The following is a 22,242-nucleotide window of genomic DNA, read 5'->3' as shown; positions in this document are numbered from 1 at the left end:
ACCTGTTTTTAGAGCGTTTCTTTTCCCTGCAGCATAGTAAACATTCGATTGGTCAGCATTGGAATTGGATCTGGGGCAACGAGTCGTCGACGCTGTTCTTTCGGGATTGGGTAAGTACTCGGAAAATAAGTGCGAGACCGAGTGAATGAATAACGAGTATTCTTACAAAATAGCTATACATTGTCCTCGAATCTACATACAAAATTGCGTACTGTGCGTGTCCTGCGGATTTCCTATCTTTTTTTTTCCTGCGTAAATGCAAAGAGGTCTTTCCTCGTTTTATCGGCATGGCGAAGGGCACACGCTGCACCCACAATCACTCCTGTCCCATTCACTCGATCGACGACGAAGACAAGAAACGGTTGATTAGAACGACCACGAAGATCAGCGGGTGTCTGTCGGATTACCGGCTGCGTGTCCCTACACATTAAAATACGCATGCAAACGCTACCTCTAAGTCCGAATAAAGTTATTCGTGATTAGTGACGACGAACGGACAGACCCTCGCGCGTGCGCACAATTTGCCTTATCTTTTCGAAGCTGGTCGAGCGATCTCGGCATACCTTCGCTTCGCCGCTCGGACATACGTTCAGAGATTCACAAATCCATCGGGGCATTGTAATTTCAAGGACCGCGCCACGTGCCATTCCACTGTGACGTTCGAGTTTCGCAACTTTGGAATCATCCTCTCGCGTCAACTTGTCGATCCTTTCCGTAAAGACCCTTGGAAAGCTCGTGCCTGTAACTAATGTATTTGGTGCGCGACTCCTAACCTGGTTTTCTCGGGTGGTTTGTCACCTGGAAACGATGTATTACGCCCGGTTCCACCAATCTCGGTCAAAAAGCTAATCCTTGGTTACGAGTTCCACCGCATCTCAACAGCGAGTTAATTTCCAGTAACCGCCGTTTAAATTAACCTGCCAAATTCGATCAGCTTCGGTTAATCGAACTTCAGCCTAAAAACTGCCCTAACGCGTGGAAAACGTGGATTAGATCGAGGATGTATTAACATCTGATGACGAAACGGATGAAGACGTTTTTTTATTTTATTTACAATTTCTTAATGATCGAAGTACGCTTGAAAATATTTTATAGTAATTCTTGACCCAAGAACTTAACTTCTCGAGGCTAGCGTATGTCAAATAAGTCCTTGCACGAAGTTAGGGGTCTTCGTGTCTCGACAAGGGCGCATCTGTTTGTTTTCTAATCGATCGGAGTATCGATATCAATCAAGTTCACCGAAAATTCTACTTACTTCGAATGGGGTATACAATCAGTCAATCACGCTCTGAATACATGTGGCGGAACATTTACGTTTTAACCCATGATCAACTCGGATGTTAAGTTTAACCTACGGTTAGGTAATCAATGATTTAACCGAGGTTGGTGGAACCGGGCGTTAGGCATTGAATTTCGACGGAAAGAAATTGGAAAACTGACGACGATTCGAAACGTCAGAGCGGGAACGTCGCGGTTTGTCGAGTGTTAAGTTACGGGTGGATAATCGTATCGGTTATCGGGTCGTTACGTATAATCTTATACCACGAGTGTTACACGTTAGCGTCTACATAGGCGACGAATTACAAGCATGTAAGGTGAAATTTTTGGGAGTCGCAACGTACCTTACTCCCGGGACGTCAATGAGATCGACTCGATCGATCACTTGTTATCGACCTTGCGAAAAGTTCTTATCACACGTGCAGAAAATTATCGAAGTGCCTCGAAGAGGTTCAGTCTCGTCGGTTCGGGACGATTCGTCGATGTCCCGGTATCGGTTGATTGCATCGTGCGAATAGGAGTACTCTTTATTGTTAAGGCATGTGGTTCGGTGCTTACCCTCTAACGAAATGGGTGCAGTGCGTTTTATCGAAGTTATTTCACCAACTGGATTTAACGTCGTTTGAAACATTTGAAGATAATTCCTGTTACACCGTGCGTTCCCTTGCTTCGGTAATAGCAAGTGCTAAGAACGATAGACGACCGTTGCCTAAAAAATTGAGTTACAGAGAAATGGACTGCACATTGAATGTTACGCATTGTATTATTCACAAGATACACCCTGTGCAATGAAACGCGATACCAGTGAATCCCAACTTTTCTGGCTCACGATCAAGATATCTAATCTATTTTACGAAAAATTAAAATCCACCTGTACGCATTTATCGAAAATTTATGCTCGATAATGTAAGTCGTTCGATTCACTGATGTCTTGGCGGGTTATGAAAAATATATTGCAACTAGATTTCAAAGAGCAAACAAGAGCGCGTGCAATGTAATAGCAGGATCTATCGGCTATGTTCATATTTTGCCGTTTCAGCTTCATGAATCCGTTGAAAATGTATTTAGTTCTTCGTAATCTTCTTTGGACCCTTCGATTGGTTATACATTGTTCCGGGTGTTTCATCCCATCTAAAGCAGCGTCCCCCCCTAAAGTATGTGTGAAATCATCTTCATTTCTTTCGACGACATATCTCTTGGAATTGTTACCAGTCTGCGTTTGTTAGTGGACTTCGATCTCTCGCCATGTCATTGGCGTTAATTGAAGTTGGTGAAATAATGCTTGATAAATTGAACTGCACCATAATGAGAGACCATTTTTTCACCCGCAATTTGAGGCCAGATCGTTTGCTCGGGCGAGTCGAAATTCTTTGAAAAGCTCGCAACAATGTACGTTGTATATTTACGAGGAGGCTCACACCAGGGGAAAAAATGAGAGAAGGGAATCGAGACGGATCAAACGGTCTCTCTTCCTTCGCTAATCTTACTCTTACTCCCTACCATCGTAACATCTTCAACCCTTCTTGCTTACCGCCCTGGTGAAGGAAGGATGGCTGAAAATCCTATGGTGAATCGCGTCCTCGAAATGCCCATCGGGTCTCGTCGATACGACGATAGCTTCCATTTCCTCACCGACCGGTCTCGATTTTAGGATAACATTTTGAAAACTTAGATAAACTTAGGCGGATTACTATCTTCTGACAGATATGACTTTCCGATTCCTCTTGTTCCACGATGAATCTCTTGGGAAATACCCGGTGTTAACGAATTATCACACGAGTTGGTAACGTGAGAGAAGACTAACGAAAAGATATGTTCTTTCTCTTGAATTATGAAAGGTGTAAGTAGTAGGTGCAGAAAAGTAAGTTCCAAACCCTGAACTATAGTCGTCCTGGAACGCAGAGCAGCTAATCCACGACGAGAGAGAGGCTCGCAAAGGGCATTTGAGTCCTTTTCTCGAACACGGTCCCTCGAAATGTATCTATTCCATCGCGTCGTCAACGTGAGCGATCGTTGTTATCCTCAGGGTGTAAATCTAGGACCTCGCGATTTGCAATTAAATTCGCGAACGCGACGACCGTACTTAGCCGACTTAATTTTTTACGGCTGTTTCTTGTTGAATGTGAACCTGAGCGAAGCTGCTCTTAAAGGTCCTCGTAGAGATTTGTGTACCAAGTTGACTGGTTAAAATTGGTGAACCGAGTGACGCTCTTCGAGAATTGCAGTGTTCTCGAAGGTAGCGTCCGCCATGCCTCCCTTGCAGAGTGGGAGATTAACAAAAAATTGGGATTCTCAAATCAGAGAATCTTGCGGGAGGAGTAATGTTGGAAATATGTCATGATGTATGTACGCAACAGTATCGTTGACGTTCAGATGTTAACTGACGGGCATGTACTGAAAGAAAAAAAAGGACTCAAATCCTCGTCGGGATTTTTGAGACACGCGGACTCCCACTTTCGTCGCGATTTTTAAAACATTGATACACACGGTTGTGTGCGTTCCAGTAGGAGTATAGTTAAGAGGTCCTAAGTGTCAGTTTAATGGCTAATGATGAGAGGAAAATGCATAGTCAAGAGTATATCGAAATTGTATGCATACGATATGAAAAGGAACAATAATCATTATGACTATTAAAGTGTGCTTTAACCTTTCAGGTTTCATAAATAAGCGCGAGGAATATCTTCTCACTGAATTGATCGAGTGGAGTTGAAATACACGGGCTTATCGCTCTGATAATAATACGCAAGATAAACAGCGCTACCTACTTGGTTAGAGGAATCAGAATTTCGCAGCATATTAGGGGCGTCGTATGTATTGAATGAAGAAAGCGACTGAATTTACAAAATCGATAGGAACAAAATGAAAGTGTTACGCATAATGATCGAACCGTTTTGTCCGTTAACTGAGCCACTTTTAAATGTAACCAGATGTGTCACTTGAAAGCTGAAAGTGCTCGAAGTTCAATCTCGCAAATTCAATAACTTTCTTTTCAATGATTTAAGGACCACTGCATTTCTCGTCGACCCACGCGGATACTTTCAAGTATTTTGAAAAAATTCAATCCGTCTAATTGGAACGTCGAATTATCAGTTTGCGGAGCAGCAAAGCGTCTGGGATTTAACAGTACTTGGAATTACCGAATCGACAATTTTCTTTGAAATCTTGCCAAGATCTGCGTTCAATCGAACGATAGTTTTGTCAACGTGGCTCGTAATATTATCATACTCTTCAGGTACGCGCAGCACCAATCTGTGAGACGTACGTGTTTCGTGATGATTTTACAAGATGTGACCTTTCTCTGTCTCTTCTTTAATACTTTTTTGTTTCTTTCCTTCTCAATTTTTCTTCAGAGGTGGCATGTAAAGACCGCACTCGGCGCTGTCGCGATGGTTGTCTTCACTCTTTATCTAAATTCAAAGTAAAGCGAGCTACTTTGATGAGACAGGTAAATGGATTACATTTCCAGCGCGGACTACTAAATATCCTGTTTTAAAAACCTTAGCACCATATTTACGTAGATTTCTCATTTTTCGCTTCGCGTGTATTTAAGGTGATATGAAAGGGTCATTCTATATACATAAAACGTGAAAATGTTTATAAAACTTTTTTTCAAACTGGGTGCACCAAATCATTTGAAACTTCAGCACGTGATTAGGAAGGCTGTAAGGAAGAACGTAATGCTCGTAAAACTCCATTTTTCAAAAAACAAGTTTTTTATTTAGCCTACCCTAGTAGCATAGAATAATTTCTAAATATTTCTTTGTAATCTTTACTAAATATCTTAAGCGACAGATTTTTTATGATTTCTTGTAGATTTCATTCGAAGATATCTTAAATATTTGTTGAAAAACTCAATGACATATTTAGTTTTAATAATTTATGAACGTGTATAGAAATTATATTTTTTTAGTTCATGAACATATAATAAAAATACATTTTTAATTTCACGATTATTATCGGACACTTCATTTGGTATCAAAAAACACGAGAAATGTTTGTAACATTTTCGTACCGCTATTTCATTGTGGCAGCAAACCATGTGATTTTGATTTTAAGTATTTTTAAATCGTTTATATCGTATTAGACAGATAATATTTAAAAAAATTATTATATCAAAATGAAACGAAACGTTTTATATATCCATAAGAAAAATATGACGAAATCACCTGGATCTAATATTATATAAATATTATAAATGTTTCGCAAATATTTCAAATGTCTGTTAAATATTTACACAATGTACGATATTCGTTAAATATATAGAAAATATCAGACAAATATTTTGTGCTACTAGGGTTGACTAGAAGCAGAATTACATTTTTTTGTGAATGATGAAGTTTCACGAAGATCGCGTTCTTCCTTGGAGCCTCCATAATCATGTGCTAAAGTTTCAAATTATCTGATACACAGATTCCAAAAATCTTACAAACAAAACCAATGATCCGATTTATAATAAAAAGTAGCTTTATAAACTTAATAATTTCCAAAAGTCTCGACTGCGAAGTTTATTTTATACGAGTGGACGAATAAAAACCTAAATGTGTGTGTACTGAACGACAATGATGAAACGATGTTGCTCATAGCGAGGATAAGTAGATTAAGAACACAGGTATTAGTTCTATATTTGTCAGTATAAATTGCGCTATTTTTGGTCTCACAAACTCAGCTTACTATTTTACTGCGACGCGTCATAACCTCTAGGGTATTGTATCGATAGAAATATGTATCGCGCACGGTCTCACCCCGCAAAGCACAAGGAGCCTTATCAGGAGACTTTCGTAGATTCTTTATATGTACAAGATGCTCATGCACGTTATTTAGGCGTATTGCACGTACGCACAAATTTGCGAACCTTTCTGTCCATTTGGATAGTCTATTATCAGCCTTGATCGCGCGGGTCGACGAGAAATTAGCGAAATGATACATTAGGTATCGTGACCGTACGTGAGCTATAATCTCGTTAATCATAAACTTCATATGTATATATATATTTTTCTTGTATTTATATCGTTAATAATATTATTCACTGCGATATTATTAACCTAGTCGCGGGTATTATGCCATCGGTAATATTACAACGTATTAATGATCCTATGAACTTACAGTCGTATCAATAATAGGTAATCGTAATAATAACGTTATCTCTTTTATCTCTCGTCCGTCCGCAGAAATAATTAATTCGTTCTCGCTTGCATCTGCATACACACGTATAGGTATATTATACTAGAATATTTTCTCGTTAATCAATCATCTCTTTCGCTCGCACACGCACACACCGACTCGCCCGCCCGCACGCGTGCGCCATTTAATAGCGAATTCTTCCGACGAGGAGAAAAAGCTCGACCACTCGCGACGTCCGAGACGCGTGGTCGTTGGCAACGCTTAAGATTGCGGCTTACTATTATTGCGTCAATAAATAAAGGCGATTATTACACTTTGACAGCTACGAATTGCCTCTTCGCCATGTTTGCACCGAGTGCGGCATTTTAAATAAGTGGGGATAAAGGTAACAACGTACAAGGGAAATGAATGACTACAACGTAATTCGGCCGGAGAAGCACTCGGACGTAAGCGTGAAAGTAGCGAAACGTCATCGATAACGAAACGCCGGATCGAGCCGAGGTCGATCGTCGAGAACCAAAAGGTTCTGCTCGTTTCGAGATTTCCGAGGTCGAGCCGAAACGGTTCTATTCCTAATCTCGGTCTCGTCCTTCCGTCCCTCGCGAATCCGGTCCATCCGCGTGCAATCGCGTCTCTTATCGTCCCTCGGCAACCAAAGCCTACCAACTTAACGCCAGCATCGAAATTCCGCTTAGCCGCGGGCTAGAAAAATTCCCTCCCCTCGGAATACCGCCCACTAATCGTGACAGCTTACTCATTTTCAAGCCAAAACGTTAACGACACGTAGAGACATGCTTAATACATTCTAAACGGCATTTCCTGTCTGCCTTTAATATTTATACCGAGTCGAGCGGTTAGATCGACGCGCGCTTATCCACATCTACGGTGTCTCAAAGAAGGGACTGAATTACGCCCGACCGACGTCGGCATGCGATTACTCGGGAAGAGGCCACGTATAAAAAGAGTCAAAAATACTTGCAAAGTGCCAAGAGAAAGCTCTGCCGGGTCGCCGCATCCTCGGACCGAGGAGCGAGGATCAAGGCTCGGGACCGAATCCTCGATTCGGCAAAGCGTCCTGCATACTTACGCGTTCGACTACTCGACTCGAACACCCATTTTCGATGAGTCGAGCGCCTTGTCCTATAAAAAGATTCTCCGCGAACGGTTGTGATTATCCGAGCCACCTTTTTCGAACTTTTTTTACTCTCCAGAAATCCCGCTTTCGCTTCTACGAGCATGCCCGGCGCGTTTACCTTTGTGATTTTCCACAATGTGGACTGTTTTTCGGGTGTCCCACGTAGTCCCTTCTTATCGTTCGATTTCGCCATTGGTACCTGCATAAAGAAACATTTGGCCCGTCAATGATTCCCTTGACTGCACGATCAGCAACGATGACCTCTTGCGTTGATAACGGTCGGACAACGATAGGGCCGTACGGGATTTTGGGAATGACGGTCTTCTTCCTTCGCGCCGCTCGCATAAGCAACGTTACTGCACGATGCAGCAGCAAGGATTATTCGATAGGCTGGTGGGAGCAATGCGTTGTTGCTGGTGGTATTGCTGTCGTTGGCGGTTGGTTACCTTGGCGCACCTGGGCTATTGGTTCTCCAGGGAGTAGTGGCGCGATCTTTTCCAGAAGCTCTTGAAGAAGCCCTTCTTCTTGGGGGCGTCGTTGCTCTCAACACCTGAAGCAGAAACGGAAGGACTATTTCGTCAAGCCGACACGTAATGTCACTTTCATAGATTTCGCAATGGAATGGCGCCCCTTAAGGTGACACGAAAGGGTCATTCTATATATCAAAACGTCAAAATATTAATAAAACTTTTCTTCAAATTGGGTCCTTTCTCCACCGAATTTGAAACTTCATCGCGTGATTATGAAGGCCCTTCGGTGAAAGCTTTTTGGATTCGGTGTTCGAGGCGCAATGGCATCGTACATTAATTACCGTATTAAGTTCTCTGATTAATAAAAGAGTCGAGTCTCAATAATTCCCGGCACAGCATGAACTGTCATCATCCTTCTCCGATGCATGCCCGTCGGCGTATTATTTCAGCCACGTTTTCACACTGGCGACGCGTTCAACTTTGGGACCTTCTGCCGGAGAGCGTCGTCTTGCATCGTAAGTATCTCGACTTCCGGTTAACTCAGATTCGGCCGGACCTCGAGTGACGAAGTGCCAATGGAATCCCGCGAGAACGACGATACATTTATTTCCCCTTATTTCGGGAGGTCGACATGTGCTGCGAACACCCCCGAAATCCGGCTTTAACTCGCGACATTTGGACGTGCTCGCAAACTGGTTACTCGGAAATAGAAGTACCGATCGTGCATTTCTTATTTCATTTCTTTCTCGCCCAGCTTGCAACATCCGACGTCCTGTTTTCTCCCACTTCGCGGGAGAATACAGGACGATGACGGAAACACGATCGCACGCAAGATCGAAAAGCGATACCCCCTTATTTTTAAGAACGTTCTAAATTTACCTCCCGGATTAATGCTTATGCTCCAGAAGTGTTACAAGGACTCAAAAGTCGTAAAATTCTTCGTTGGACCGCGAAAGAGGGCGCAAATAAAACGACGGGCTCACGGTAAGAGTGTATATCTTGTTCGTAGTCGTTGCGGTAAATCTCTGTTTAAGGACCAGTTGCTAAGGGGGTATGAAAATAATATTTCAACTTTTTAATACATATTTAGGGATTCGCATACTGTAAAATTGTATCGATCGCTTACTGGGACTATCTTTCATTTCATTATTAAGGTCGAAATGGGACGCGAGGTCTCGTGTTATTTCAAGCATGGTTTTTTAATGAGCATCATGTAAACCGTGTTCTTCGAGGATGTACGAACACATATATTTTTCTGCGAATTAAAGTAACCGGGCGTGGGACGCAATTAGGAGGCGATATGTCATCCCGGTGGTGTATCAACGAATATAAATACCCTCATTAGTGCAAGCGTTATAATCAACACTCTAATGGTAAAATATTATTTACCTACCAACATTGTATTGAAATAAAAAATAAGATTATTTTCTGTTGTTTGATGGATAACAATTTGTTTATCTTAAACATTTTCGGTTGACGAGTGGGACGCGAGCTCAATTTTGCGGCGCGTTTGCCAGAATATGTTAATTTATTGACAAAGGAAATGAAAACAGGTGAAATCGGTGCAAGCGGATCTTACTCCAAACTTGGTGCAATTTGACTGGTTCTTTTGTCAATGAGGAGGCGAACATTCTTAACAAGAGCCAGGTGTTCGTTTGTCCAATCACCACAACTTTCTCGTGGCAGGAATATTACGGCGTCCGTAAGATTTATCGGAAGCTCTGTTACTTTCGAACACGGGTAAAAGATTGCAGCAGACTATAAACCGGTTACGCGAATTTGCAACAATGCGTCAATCTGGAGTCTCCAAAGAATGTCCACCATGACATTGCGGTAATCTGTTTGAAACAGCTTTACATCCACTAACCGTTATAATTTGTTTAAAAATTCCATCGTGAACGTCTCGCTTAAAGATTGTTAAGGGACCAACGGTTTCATCATTTGTTTAAGGTGAAGTGAAAAACAAATTCTGGTAATTTAGATACCAGCTGAAACAACGCGCCATGTTCCCGACGATTATATTTAGATTGATAGATGCGTCGTACTGCAATGAGAATTGTACGAAATGTCACACTTGCTCCATGTGTCGTTTCAGTAGAATGATTATAAAGAGATCGAAGTAAAACTGAAGAAATCATGGATTCGTGATTTTTGAAACTCTAATCGACTGCAGAGCCATCCGCTGTATTTAGTGCCAATTTAATTTATCACCGACAGATACGTACTACACGTGTTATCTTCATTTTATTGTTAGCACAGAACATCCCAAGAAACTTTTATTGCCTTTATTCGATTCAAATGCGTGTTTGTATTTATCTCGGATAAAAACGAAAAATGTAATTTCACGAACACCGCGTTGTTTCTCAGGGCCTCCATAATCGCGTGTTAAGGTTTCAGATAATTCGATGCATCCAGTTTGGAGAAAGGCTTTATAAATATTTTCACGTTTTGATATATATATAGCATAACCCTTTCATATCACCTTAAACAAGGGGCCCGTCCATTTCTTTCAACCTAATTATTTAGCAGTTTATGGAATGTTTATCATAGAATAGTTTTCTCCCCACTGTAACCTCGGTTCTTAATTCGGCTAATTGGCCCACCTCGGTATTTAGGATTTCGAAAATTCTTTCACAAGTGGAAATATTGGAAATTTGTTCGCAAATCGGTCAATGATTGGCAATCCGATTGCAGGACTCTACACCTGGGCGTCAATATTTCATGCCATTTCGGAGGAATTTGGTAATGGGAGTGCACATTTCGGTGCACAATACAGGGACTCGAGTGTAAGCGAGTGGCGACCAATGAATGGCTGAGACAAGGACGAAAGATAGCAGCGGCTCTGCAGAGCGGTGCGTGTGGATCAATACCAATAGTATACCTATAGCACGTAGACGCAGTCTCGGGTGTGTCCGATCTCGCGCGCAGCATCCGCGCCAACAATTTCATTTCCCTTTTCATTTTCACTGTCACTCTTATCAGCGGCGAGGACGGCCGTCTCTTTCTGCGACTGCACCGTCCAAATAACGTCCCGCTTGAGTAAACTCTCGGCCAGAGTTTTACGTCCTCGCGGATCGATTTTCTGACTCGCTCTCACAGAAATGCGTATAGTCCAGCGATATCTATATCGCGTGACTACAAGGTCCTCCCTTTGTTAGCAAATGCTCGACGAAGGATGCACTTTCGGATCCAAACGATTCAAAGGGAGATTAAGGCCGACTTGTAGAAAGGGGAAATACATTTTGGCTTTTCACATCGCATGCAAAACGTTTCTGATTATGGAAGCGTTTCATTCTAAGTTCCGATCTCTTTTTTCAAACTTTATCTGTAGACCTTGTTCATTACTCTTAAGGTGAAGTGAAACACGTCGAGGAACTTGATCGACGTCGGTAGAAAAGGTTTTTGGAAATACCTATGTTGCCGACGTTCGTTTTTATATTGACAGCTGTATCGAATTGTATTGAGCATTTTACTAAATGGCATACTCCATGTGTCATTTTCGTACGATAATGATAAAGAAATCGAAGTAAAACTCCAGAAATCCCCTCAATTCATGGTTTCTGTGGCCCTAATTGATTGCAGAGGGACCCTCTGCGCCATCTGTGATTTCCGTCTCAATTAAATTTTCACGCCGAGACCTCATCTTACCGTCGTTTTAGCATAGTAGCGCATAAGACACTTTTTTTGTCTTTATCTCGTTCAAACACGACTTTCTCGATTACCAGAGTGATCCAAGTTGTTGTACAATTGTCCTGGCACTTTCGTTTTCAATATTAGAGCCTTAAATAATTGGATATCGATCGAAATACAAGAGCTTGACGCCATTTTGGTTCTGGCCTGGGCTGTTAAAAAATGTTTTCAAAAAATTCAAATTTGTATAGTGTCAGGATAATTCCTAGGTGCTCATTACTCAGACGGCTCTATCCAATACCCTTGAGAAAAAGTGTGTTATTCGAATCAACTGATTTGAGAGGGGTTTCACTTCACCTTAAGTTTAAACTTAAAAAAAGTGTGTTGTGTAGAAATGGAACGGAGCCACGACTCTAAAGTTTGATTGCCGGCTTGGTGGCTATGAATTCTGGACTTTTTTACAAATTGCCGACCATTTGAAGGAGAACAAAGGCTCAGTCTGTCACAGATATTGTCTTAAAAAAATTCTTGGTAGGCAATTGAGGTCAGCCAAGGAAAATCAGAGAGCGGTTAAAACCAGACCTTTTCTCGCGCCACTTTTACCACGAAGCTAACATAAGTAAACGCCCTACAAAATTAATGAGCATTTTTGGGCTGCACGGTTGGTTAATATGAATATCTGAGAACAACTCTTTGTACAATGTATTGGTTAATTTTCCCATTTTATTCGTTGTTGTTAATGTTTCTGAAAGTGGTAACCTTTTCATTGGGTTACAATCTTATTTATTGAGTAGTTCGTTAATTTCCATGAATCACTGATTGCGAATATGATAGTGAAAACTGGTGCAAATGTTATTTTCAAGCTGAAAATGATCGTTAATAATTTTCGCAAATTTTCACATTATTTTAATTAGTAAAGGTTTAAGAGAAAAAGCTTCAGATAAAAATTGTAGTTTATAAAAAAATACATCTTTTATATTCTATACATTTTTTTTTCCAAAACTGTTACTTTTCGAGAAAAAGTAGATATATTCCTGAACTGTAAAAGTATAATTAACCGCGGGAGATATTTAAGTGATAAATGCGAGAAACCGAGGTGGGGGGGAGTGTCAGGTTAGGTTATATTATACATTTTTGGGGGTCTGGGGAGGGGAAGCTACGCATAAAATGATCAAGGAGTTTAGTTAGATGAATTAATTTTATATTTCAGAAATGTATCTCATTTTTCTAAAAATAACGATTTTAGAACAAAATATATACAGCATAAAAGATGTATTTTTTCTAATGCTACACATTCCATCCGAAACTTTTTTTCTCTTGAAACTATATTAATCGAATTAATGTGAAAATTTGAAGAAGTTATTAACAATGATTTTCACCTTGAAGATAACATTTGCACCCATATTCACTATCATATTCATAATCGGCTGGTTAAAATAGATCGGGGTATACGAAGTTTTAAATTAATCTAAGGTATACGCTTTTCGAAACCGTATCCCGAAATTGTTCTGTTTCGTGTTTAAAAATCCCAGGAACAAAACGTATAAAAAAGTATGTAAATCTGAGCAACGATTACATTAATACATTTTAATTGCACGGGATTAATTGTTTGCGGTACATTTTCTCTTAATTCACAATTACTAGTGTAAAAGGAATCGTCTGGTGTGAGGTTTTTAATGACACATCGTCGACGTTATCGTTACTTTAACTATACTTTCTTGCGGGATAAGTAACACGCGACAATGTCAGCTCTCACAGCCGTTTGACTCCAACTATATGCCGTTCACTCAGTAAGAAGTCCTCCCGAAAATAACCAAGTAATATTAATAGGCACGGCATCTACGGCAGAGACGAAGCCTCCGCATAGCGAGCGAACTCGGCGAACAGATATTTTGGAACTCGGTGACTGTACCCTTCAACTATGCTGCGTTTCGCTCCAAATTCGGTGCTGCATGAACGCAGGAGGGAAAGGCACCAGATGGAATGAAAACTAAATTGCCCACCGATAAGATTATTATGAAAAAGTTCTGTATATCCTGGCTATTAGAGATACACGTTACAAACTGAATTCTTGTAGACCAAAGTTTTATCCGGACTTTCTAAGAACGAAATCTCAAGCATGGTTGGGTCGAAAAATGGTAATAATAATTCAGGACGCGGTGGGTGTTGGCGAACGATATTTTTGTATGCAAGGTGTCGACAGAGGTACTAAATATAACTTAACCCATCGTTTCTTCTTGGACAATCCCATGGGAGACTATAAAAACTATGTGTTGCGATGCGCTTAGAGGAAGCTCCCAGAGAGCGCGAGAAAAGTTTATTTTCGGTCAGGGATTGGGACACACCATTTCAACCATTCCTTCCTGCCGTTCAAATAAAGTGTAGTTTAAGTTATACATCGTTCTTCTTTTAAGAATTAAATTAATCAATCATTTGATTCAGGACAATTACTTACTTCGGAGAGAGGATTATCGCGTTGCTTTGAAGAAATGAAGAAATGTTAAGTTATCACCCTCAAAATTGAATTATTCAGTTTGCCTTGTGTTTAAAAGCTATATTTGGTGAATGTAAGTTGAATGTAATGCGACGCAAGTTTATTAAGATATTCTTGCAAATAATCAATTCTATGTATTCCCCGGTTGAAACAGTGGACTTACATGTTTTATTAGTTTTTGTGCATTTTAATTGTAGACGCTTTTAATCGATTCTACATTATAACAGCGGAAGTTAATCTTAAACAACATTCCAATGCAAGAGTGCGATTATGCCATCGATTCACAATGAAATGCGGCGTCTTATATGTTGCATATGTAAACAACTAATAACATTATGAACATTCTATTTGAATTTCCTTTTGGACAATGAATTGTAAAAACGTGCAGGGTAAAGTGGGGAAGTAATCGCATAAAAGAAGTCAACTTACTGGGATATGGACCGGAAGGAGAGACGTTATCCTTGCCGCTCTTTCCATCCTTACTTCCGCTTCCTGCAACAATAAGATAAAAGCATTTGATCAGTTTTGGTTGAAGTTTGTCACAGATAACATAGCGATAGGACTAATTCTAAAGCAACAAGCAATTCCCAAAACTCGTAAGACATCTCGAGGTTGAAGTTAAACACGAAGAAATTGGAGAGAATAAAATGACTTACTGCGAGTCAGGAAAAAATTTTCTCTCTAAAAAAGTACAAAAGACTTGACATGTATATATATTATGAGACAAGAAATAAGAAATCCATTTATCTACAGGAGACTTGAACAGTCCACGGTACAGAATTTAAATTAGCCATTGTTAACTGAATGCATACAAATTCTTTTCAATAAAACCGATATATTCGTAAGACATAGGATATCTGAACACACTTTCGTAGAAATCCACATAATTGAAATATATTTGCATACAGGATGAATTTGAAAGGAACTAACAAAAATCAGGAAACATTCATGAATATTAAGTTACATGCATTTGACTGGCTATATTTACGGAATATTTATTATTATTTTACGCCAGATAATGCATAATATGGTATGTAAGATTGGATACCCATGTGCACATTGAATATTAGAAAGTAATATAATTAAGGATGTTAGGGTAAAGAAAAATAATTCATGGAAAGTTCCAATTTTCCAACGAGTACATATTTCACATGTAACATCGAAGATACGAAGATAAAGTAAATTGAAATTAGATAAAAATAAATCTTTAGACGGTAGACTAAATAGCATACTCCGCCTGTCGTTTTCGAATGATAATGATAAAGAAACCGAAGTAAAACTCTCGAAATTCCCTGAAATCATGATTTCTGAGGCCTTAATAATTGTATCCATCAATGTTGTCCATCAATAATTGTATATCGATCGAAATATGAGAGCTCGACGCCATTTTGATTCTGGTCTGGGCTAAGTTAAAAATTCTTTTTGAAAAATCCAAATTTTGAAAGTGTCAGGATAATTTCAAGGTGCCTACGAGTCATGTGTTAAACTGCCAGATAATTCTATCCAATACTCTTAAAAAAAAGTGTCTTGTTCGAATCGATTGATTTGAGTGGGGGTTTCACTTCACCTTAAGTATTCAACCAGTGCTAAAAGTAAACCTGACATGTATAAAGTTAACGATTTCTCCTTTAATTAGCATTCTTCTTGTCATAATGATCGACCTTCGGATAAAGCGAAGATTCGAGGTGACAGTTGGAGCAAAATGACCACGACGTGTGGGGTCGCCGTCAGGACTCAGTGTCGTCTCTCTTCTAGACCGGACGAGCGAAAAGGTGTCGCATTTCCGGAAGCAGCCGCCACAAAATTGCTTCGACGCGACCGGGTGAAAGAAAATAAAGGGGTCCCGATAAAAGCGGTGATCGAAGATCGTCCAAGAGGAAGTGGAATGGTGCCGAGGTGGGGGATGGAGGGACTCTGAGAATCGAGAGCATCATTGACACACATTTGCAACCAGAATATGCATTTAGTCGATAACTTATCGATATCTTGTCGCTATCCCGCTAACCCATCGAAGTACGAAGATGAAAGCTTCTGGATGAAGCGCTCATTTACCCATTTCCGGCTGATTTTTTGCGTGTCATTCATTTCTTCGTATTCTAAAATGTCAAATGTTCTGCCGAAATAAAGGCTCTTTCCGTGAAAGAGCTTAAGGTGAAGTGAAACACATCGAGAAATTTGATCGACGTTGATAAAAAAGATTCTTTTACATACCTACGTTACCAACGTTGGTATTTATATCGACAGTCGTGCCGAATTATATTGGATATTGCACTAAAAGGCATACTCCATATGTCGTGTCTGTTCAATAAGTATCAAGAAATCGAAGTAAAACTCCAGAAATCTCCTGGATTCATGTTTTTTTTATGCCTGCCATACTTGACTGCAGAGTGCCACCCTGTGCCATCTGTGATTTTAGTGTGAACTAAATTTTCTCTCCGAGATCTCGTGTTACCTTCGTTTTAGCACAGAAGTGCACAAGACATTTTTTTGCCTTTATTTTGTTTAAATGCGAGTTTCGGACAGTTCTATCCAATACCCTTAAAAAAAAAAAAGTGTGTTATTTGAATCGACTGATTTGAGGGGGGTCTCACTTTTACCTTAACGATGAAGTATAAAATACGCGGCAACGCAAGGTACGAAAAGACTCATCGATCCCTACAGGAGCAATTCGAACTCGAGATGAAAAGAAATAGGGAAGCCGGGAAAGCGAGAAAGACGGACACCTACCCGAGCAGTGACCCCGGCCGAAGGCACTTAACGTCGGAGACCGTCGAGACTAGCGGGTCGACGCGAAGGCAAGAGAGCTCCATGATAATCGGAGGTAAAACGAAGACAGGGTCGTCGGTCACCTGCGCGCGGAGACCGGTCTACCCATTTCCCTACATAACCTCTTAAGGAGGCGCGATCCGAGGCCGAGACCCGCGTCCGCCGTTGCGCACTCTAACTCGACTCGAGCGCACTTCTAAATGGCGAACACATCAGACGAACTATTTTCGAATAGCATTGATCTATATACTAACTGGACAGCTGATACCTAAGATTAGATAATTTCGCGATTTTCGAAGTTTTTGACGTATATTAAGTAAATTATGTAATTTACCGTAGAAAATCATTGAAAACCAGTAAATTACGTTTCCAATATGAAAGATGCCGCAGATGTGCGATATACGGCATCCGCTTGGTTATGAACGTTGTTTAATATATATTTGAAAGAACGTAAATATTTTTATGGAATAATAAATTAATTTGGCACTTCCGTTCAGAATTGTTTAGAATTTTACGTTTCCAATATGGCGGATGCCGCAGATGCACGATACACGTATCCGCTGGTTTATAAAGGTTTTTTAGCGCACGTGTAAACACGTAACAATTTTGAAGGAATAATTAACTTGGCGCTTGTGTTCAAAATTCTTTTGACTTAACACAGTTTAATATCAAATTTCTAATTGGATATATTATTTTCTATTTAAAAATAGAAGAGAGTAATAAACTTCGCGCTCACGTAGAAAACTAGGAACGTGTTATACGTTGTAATATGCGCGGAGAAAACCACGTATATTACATGACGTATTATACCTATCCAATCCTGCTGATACCTATTTGTTCTATATGGAGAGGACTTTGACGAATTCAAGACACCCCAGCGCTACTACACATGGGCAGTGGTACTAACTAAGTACCGTGTGCACATGTGCACAAGTTTTGAACCGTAGAGCCGTCAATCGCGGCAATACCACTAGAGGGCTTTGGTCGGTTTAAAACGTCCCGCCATTTTGTAGGATATCAGCTATCCAGTTAGTACATAGATCGTTGCCGAATAGGCACTTGCGGCATATCCAAATCGCGTCAGCACGCGCGGCCAAGTTTAAAGGGATGTGAAATCGGCATCCGAAAGCTCAATTGTTCATAAATCTTTTCTACGAACTGGGTGTCCCAAATAGTTTCATACTTTAAAACGTGAATATGGAGACCCTAAGGTAGGTCCTGAAACTCGGAAAACTTCACTTTTTATAAATTATTTTTAAAATACCTATAAACAAATTGGAAAAGAATTGAAATTTCACGAATTTCAGGACCTTCTTTACAGTCTCCCTATTCACGTTGTAAAGTTTCAAAGTATTCATTAAACCGAGTTAGGAGAAAAGTTGTATAAACAAAACCTTTCCGACGCCACTTTCACATCACCTTAACGACACGTAACCGCGGCCGGTTTTTACGGCAGGATAGCTTTATCGGTCAAGAATGAAGCGGCCGATATTTCGGGGACGCCTAATTCGAACGGCCTTCGCAACGTCGAAAGTCTTCCCCGAGCACGAGGTCCTCGACGCTGACGGAAATTGCGTGGGCTCCATGCCGGGAATGAAAAATTCCGTCCCCGGTCTCGGAGACAATGCCACCGTCCGTCAAGGTGCGAAAGTCGTCGCGGTCCGGCTGCATTGTATGCACGGACTGCTGACGCGACAAATTCCTCCCCGGGCCCCGTTAAGGGGTAGGAAGTGCAACGACTTTACATGAAATCGGCGGAGTCCGGGAAGGCTCTCCGGCACAACAGGAAAGAGAGAAAGACCCGGACGACGCGTCTGGAGACTCCGCGGACGCGGGGTCAGCGGGTCGCGCGCGCGACAATGGGACGGTATACCGTTTCCAGCGATCGACGCTATCGCGCGAGGAGGCGATTGGGCGACTGATCACTAGAAACGGCGGTCTTGGCTGGCTGGATCGAGCGCGACAGTCGCCAATTGAAACCATGAATAAAGTACCCCGCCGAAGAAAGTACCCGGGCATCCCACGGGGGTTCTGCGAGTAAGAAATTTACCGAACCGCTGAATTCGCGGCGATGCTCTGCAGCGAAAATAACGGAGCTGGTCAAACTATTTCTTTTTATTATTATTATTATTACTTAACGTCGCATCAGCTGCTCTGGTTATTAGCGACGCACCGGTTAAATAAGATGTGCGCCTTCGATAATTAAATATCGAGCGAAATATAAGAGCTCGACGCCATTTTGGTTCGGGTCTGGGCTTAGTTAAAAAAATGTTTTCAAAAAATTCGAATTTTGAAAGCGTCAGGATAATTCCTAGGTGCTCACGAGTCGTGTGTCAAAGTTTCAGATGGTTCTATCTAATACCCTTGAAAAAAAGTCTTATTAGAATCGACTGATTTGAGGGGGATTTCACTTCACCTTGAACGTCCAACGTCCGAATTCGACGCGGGCGTGGAGGGCACTTTCCTTCGGAAGATCCCGGCTTGGGAATTAGGGAATCTTCCATGGTCGGTGGAAAATGAGCGCGCTCGATGGCACAAGGTTGCCGCTCGGCTCGGAGAGTGAGAGTGATCGAGGGCAATGCCGCGGGTACCCCGCCGTCGGCTGCTGGGGGTGGTTGCTCGCCCTCTGAATAAATCAATAAGTCCCAGCCCGAGCGGCACACACCCGGGTCCCGAGAGCGGTTGCCTCTTGGCCGGTTCAAGGCGGACCAGGGCCGTACCTACGCCGGGAGCCTCGATCGATTCGACGCGAGTCTGTGGCCGGGCCGGAAGGGAATGCCCGACGGCTGGATCGTCTCGCGGCAATTTTTACTTCAACCGACTCGATCACCCTGTAGGGGTTCCTCCGAATGACCGACATCTCGAAGCAGAAATTTTATCATTTTGCATCTATTCTTCGTCAAATCTTCGTGGGCTATGTCTTTGTGGGACACTAACTTCGAAATAATATTGGTTAAAATGAAATTTCTCTAATTAATTTCGTTGAAAAGTCGAGGAGACTTTTTCTTCAGAGTTTTTTTAGAGAGTTGCCGGAGGATTTGTACGAGTTCTCGTTGTAGATACTAATCAACTGGAACATTATAGGATTTATGGGACCTTTTCGATCACGCTACTATTTTTAATATGACTTCTCCAACCCTAAATGCGATTTTGGAATGCAGGTGCTGCTTTCTTTCGTCCTTCTGGGGAAGGATTTTTAATACGTTCATTTAATTTTACTTTCCATTCTTATGCGTGTGTGTATAGCCGTGAACTGTACATTCAAGAATGTATATTTCTTTATCGACCGAAAACGGGTCGGAGATTCTTTCTTTCAAATGACCGAAGAACCTTTAACGAGCTTTTTAGTGTTCCACTTCACCAAAAGTAGCCTCTTCGGCAGTTCATGGAAGAACAGGGCCGTATCAGCGGTTTCGATAATGTTAACCCGGGACCTTCCAAGGAAGGATAATTTTTGTTGAATAAACAGTTTTTCAAAGGCAGTTCCGAAAAATCTGAACTTTGTAAGTATTGTACTTAAAAGAGAAATCCTTAAATTTACCAATTTCGCTTTATTTTTAAAGAGTTTTCGATTCATAATTTTGCAACAATACGGATATAACTGTTAAGTTATCAACAATATATAGAAAGCGATGCGGTAAACTTGTGTCGTGTAATGGAATTAAAATTAGTCATTTGAGAAAATATATATTACAGGTTTTGGATAAAATGTAAATAATGTCACTTATCTCTACGGTTTAAAGCATAATTCTTTCAAGTTTAAATTATTTACGCCCTTCGAGATCAATGACGCTTTTGCGTCTTTTTTAGTCTCAAAACTGTATCTACAATAAAATATCATTTCTCTACCGTTTTTAAAAACAGCTCCCATGGCTAGAACATTCTCTTTTAGCATTGCCGCTGGACTGGCTATTTTAGTGTTAATAAAGTGCGGCAGTAATCCAAAATCTGATTCGTGAAAAAAGTTTATATTTAATAATTACGTCATCACCCGAGTGCACTTTGAAATAAGACGATTTAAGGGTTTGTATATATTATTCACAATTTTACTCGTTCTATAGGTCGTCCTTTATTTTACTCTGAAAATATCCTCGAGCGGACCATGGAAGAAAAAGTGTTGAAAAACGGTCGACTGTGGGAGAACGACCTCGTTGGAAGAAAGGGCGCGGCACCCCCCTCAAAGATACGGCCATAAGGTTATAATGTAAAGAGCAGTGGTGGCTTAAAATGGTTTAAGAACCTTCGGCCTTCGGCATTGGACCCAACTGTTGTTTCAGAATATGTTAACAACAACGTACACGCTACAGTGGACTCCAGACATGTGTTACATGCATCGTGACGTATCTGCCGAGGCCATACATGAGTACGTGACAATGGAGTCTATACATCCAACTGTTTGAAGACCTCAAAGAAAAAAAGGAAAAGAATTCGATACGTCCTCGTCGCTAGATTTTATAATCGTTTAAGCATTTATTCAAATCCATTAACGTAAGTTTAACGTACCCTATAAATCTAGGTTAGTGTTTTGTAAGATCATCAATCGGGGCTTTACTTAGGCGAAGAAAAAAGAATTGACAAAGCATTCGCGAAACGTTTCAAACATTGACTTGTTACCTGAGACTTATTCTGAAAACACGGTTCTTTATTTTTAAATAATGCGAATCAATTTGCTTACGAATCGCATACGTATGTACGCACATGGTTATAATCACATCCTCGAATGCTATACATGTCTCTTCAAGGACTCAGGGTGAGTAATAAATGTTGATAAGTCCCTGCGACCGACCACGTCTAGACATGGCTTCTTGCTAATTTGTTTTAAAGACTTCTTACTTTTATGCGTCAAGAATAACGTGAATACTTAATTTTGATCGAGATATTGTTGGTATCAGATTTGACCGGGTAGTTGCGCAAAAATATGGCGGAAATATCGATAAATACCGATGCGGACCCGCGACTTGTGAGAGTTGAATTTAATTATCAGGTTGTCGTTTAATGAGCGGGTACTTTTGCTAAAGCGAGGTGAATGGGTCAGGAGGTACTTCTCAACCCTTGATGCGGTTCACTTAACCCGGGAGTCCATTAAAAGTACCTTGTCTCATTCTGTCGGTCGTTAATGAACATGCCTCCTTCATTGCATCTTCTCGTTCAAATGGAATAAATTTTGAACAGAAAATATATTTTTCCAAAGAAGATCAAGTGTTACGCATTTAAGTAAATCACTTAATCTTCACTTCGGAAATGGTTTTGCCTCTATAAGACCCAATTCTTCTAAAAGTGGTAACCTCAAAATTTTATTTATCTCAAAAATGACAACCAATTCTTCTGAAATTAGACCCATATCTATC

At 40.8% G+C, this 22,242-nt stretch overlaps 1 long non-coding RNA gene across 2 annotated transcripts in view; it reads right to left on the bottom strand.

Annotated features, from left to right (window-relative positions):
• Positions 1-5,875: 5,875 nt before the first annotated feature.
• The window catches only part of LOC111674459, a 28,288-nt gene continuing 11,921 nt past the window's right edge, over positions 5,876-22,242 (bottom strand). For both annotated transcript variants that reach the window (XR_002762457.1, XR_002762456.1), the window contains exons 2-3: positions 14,558-14,620; positions 5,876-8,084 (exon numbers count right to left, since the gene is read on the bottom strand). This is a non-coding gene — a long non-coding RNA (uncharacterized LOC111674459). The remainder of the gene's footprint in view (positions 8,085-14,557; positions 14,621-22,242) is intronic.

The sequence above is a fragment of the Orussus abietinus genome, unplaced genomic scaffold (genome assembly GCF_000612105.2).
Source record: "Orussus abietinus isolate OABI.00-Male unplaced genomic scaffold, Oabi_2.0 scaffold143, whole genome shotgun sequence".
Taxonomy (NCBI): domain Eukaryota; kingdom Metazoa; phylum Arthropoda; class Insecta; order Hymenoptera; family Orussidae; genus Orussus; species Orussus abietinus.
This window is presented reverse-complemented; position numbering and strand designations above follow the sequence as displayed.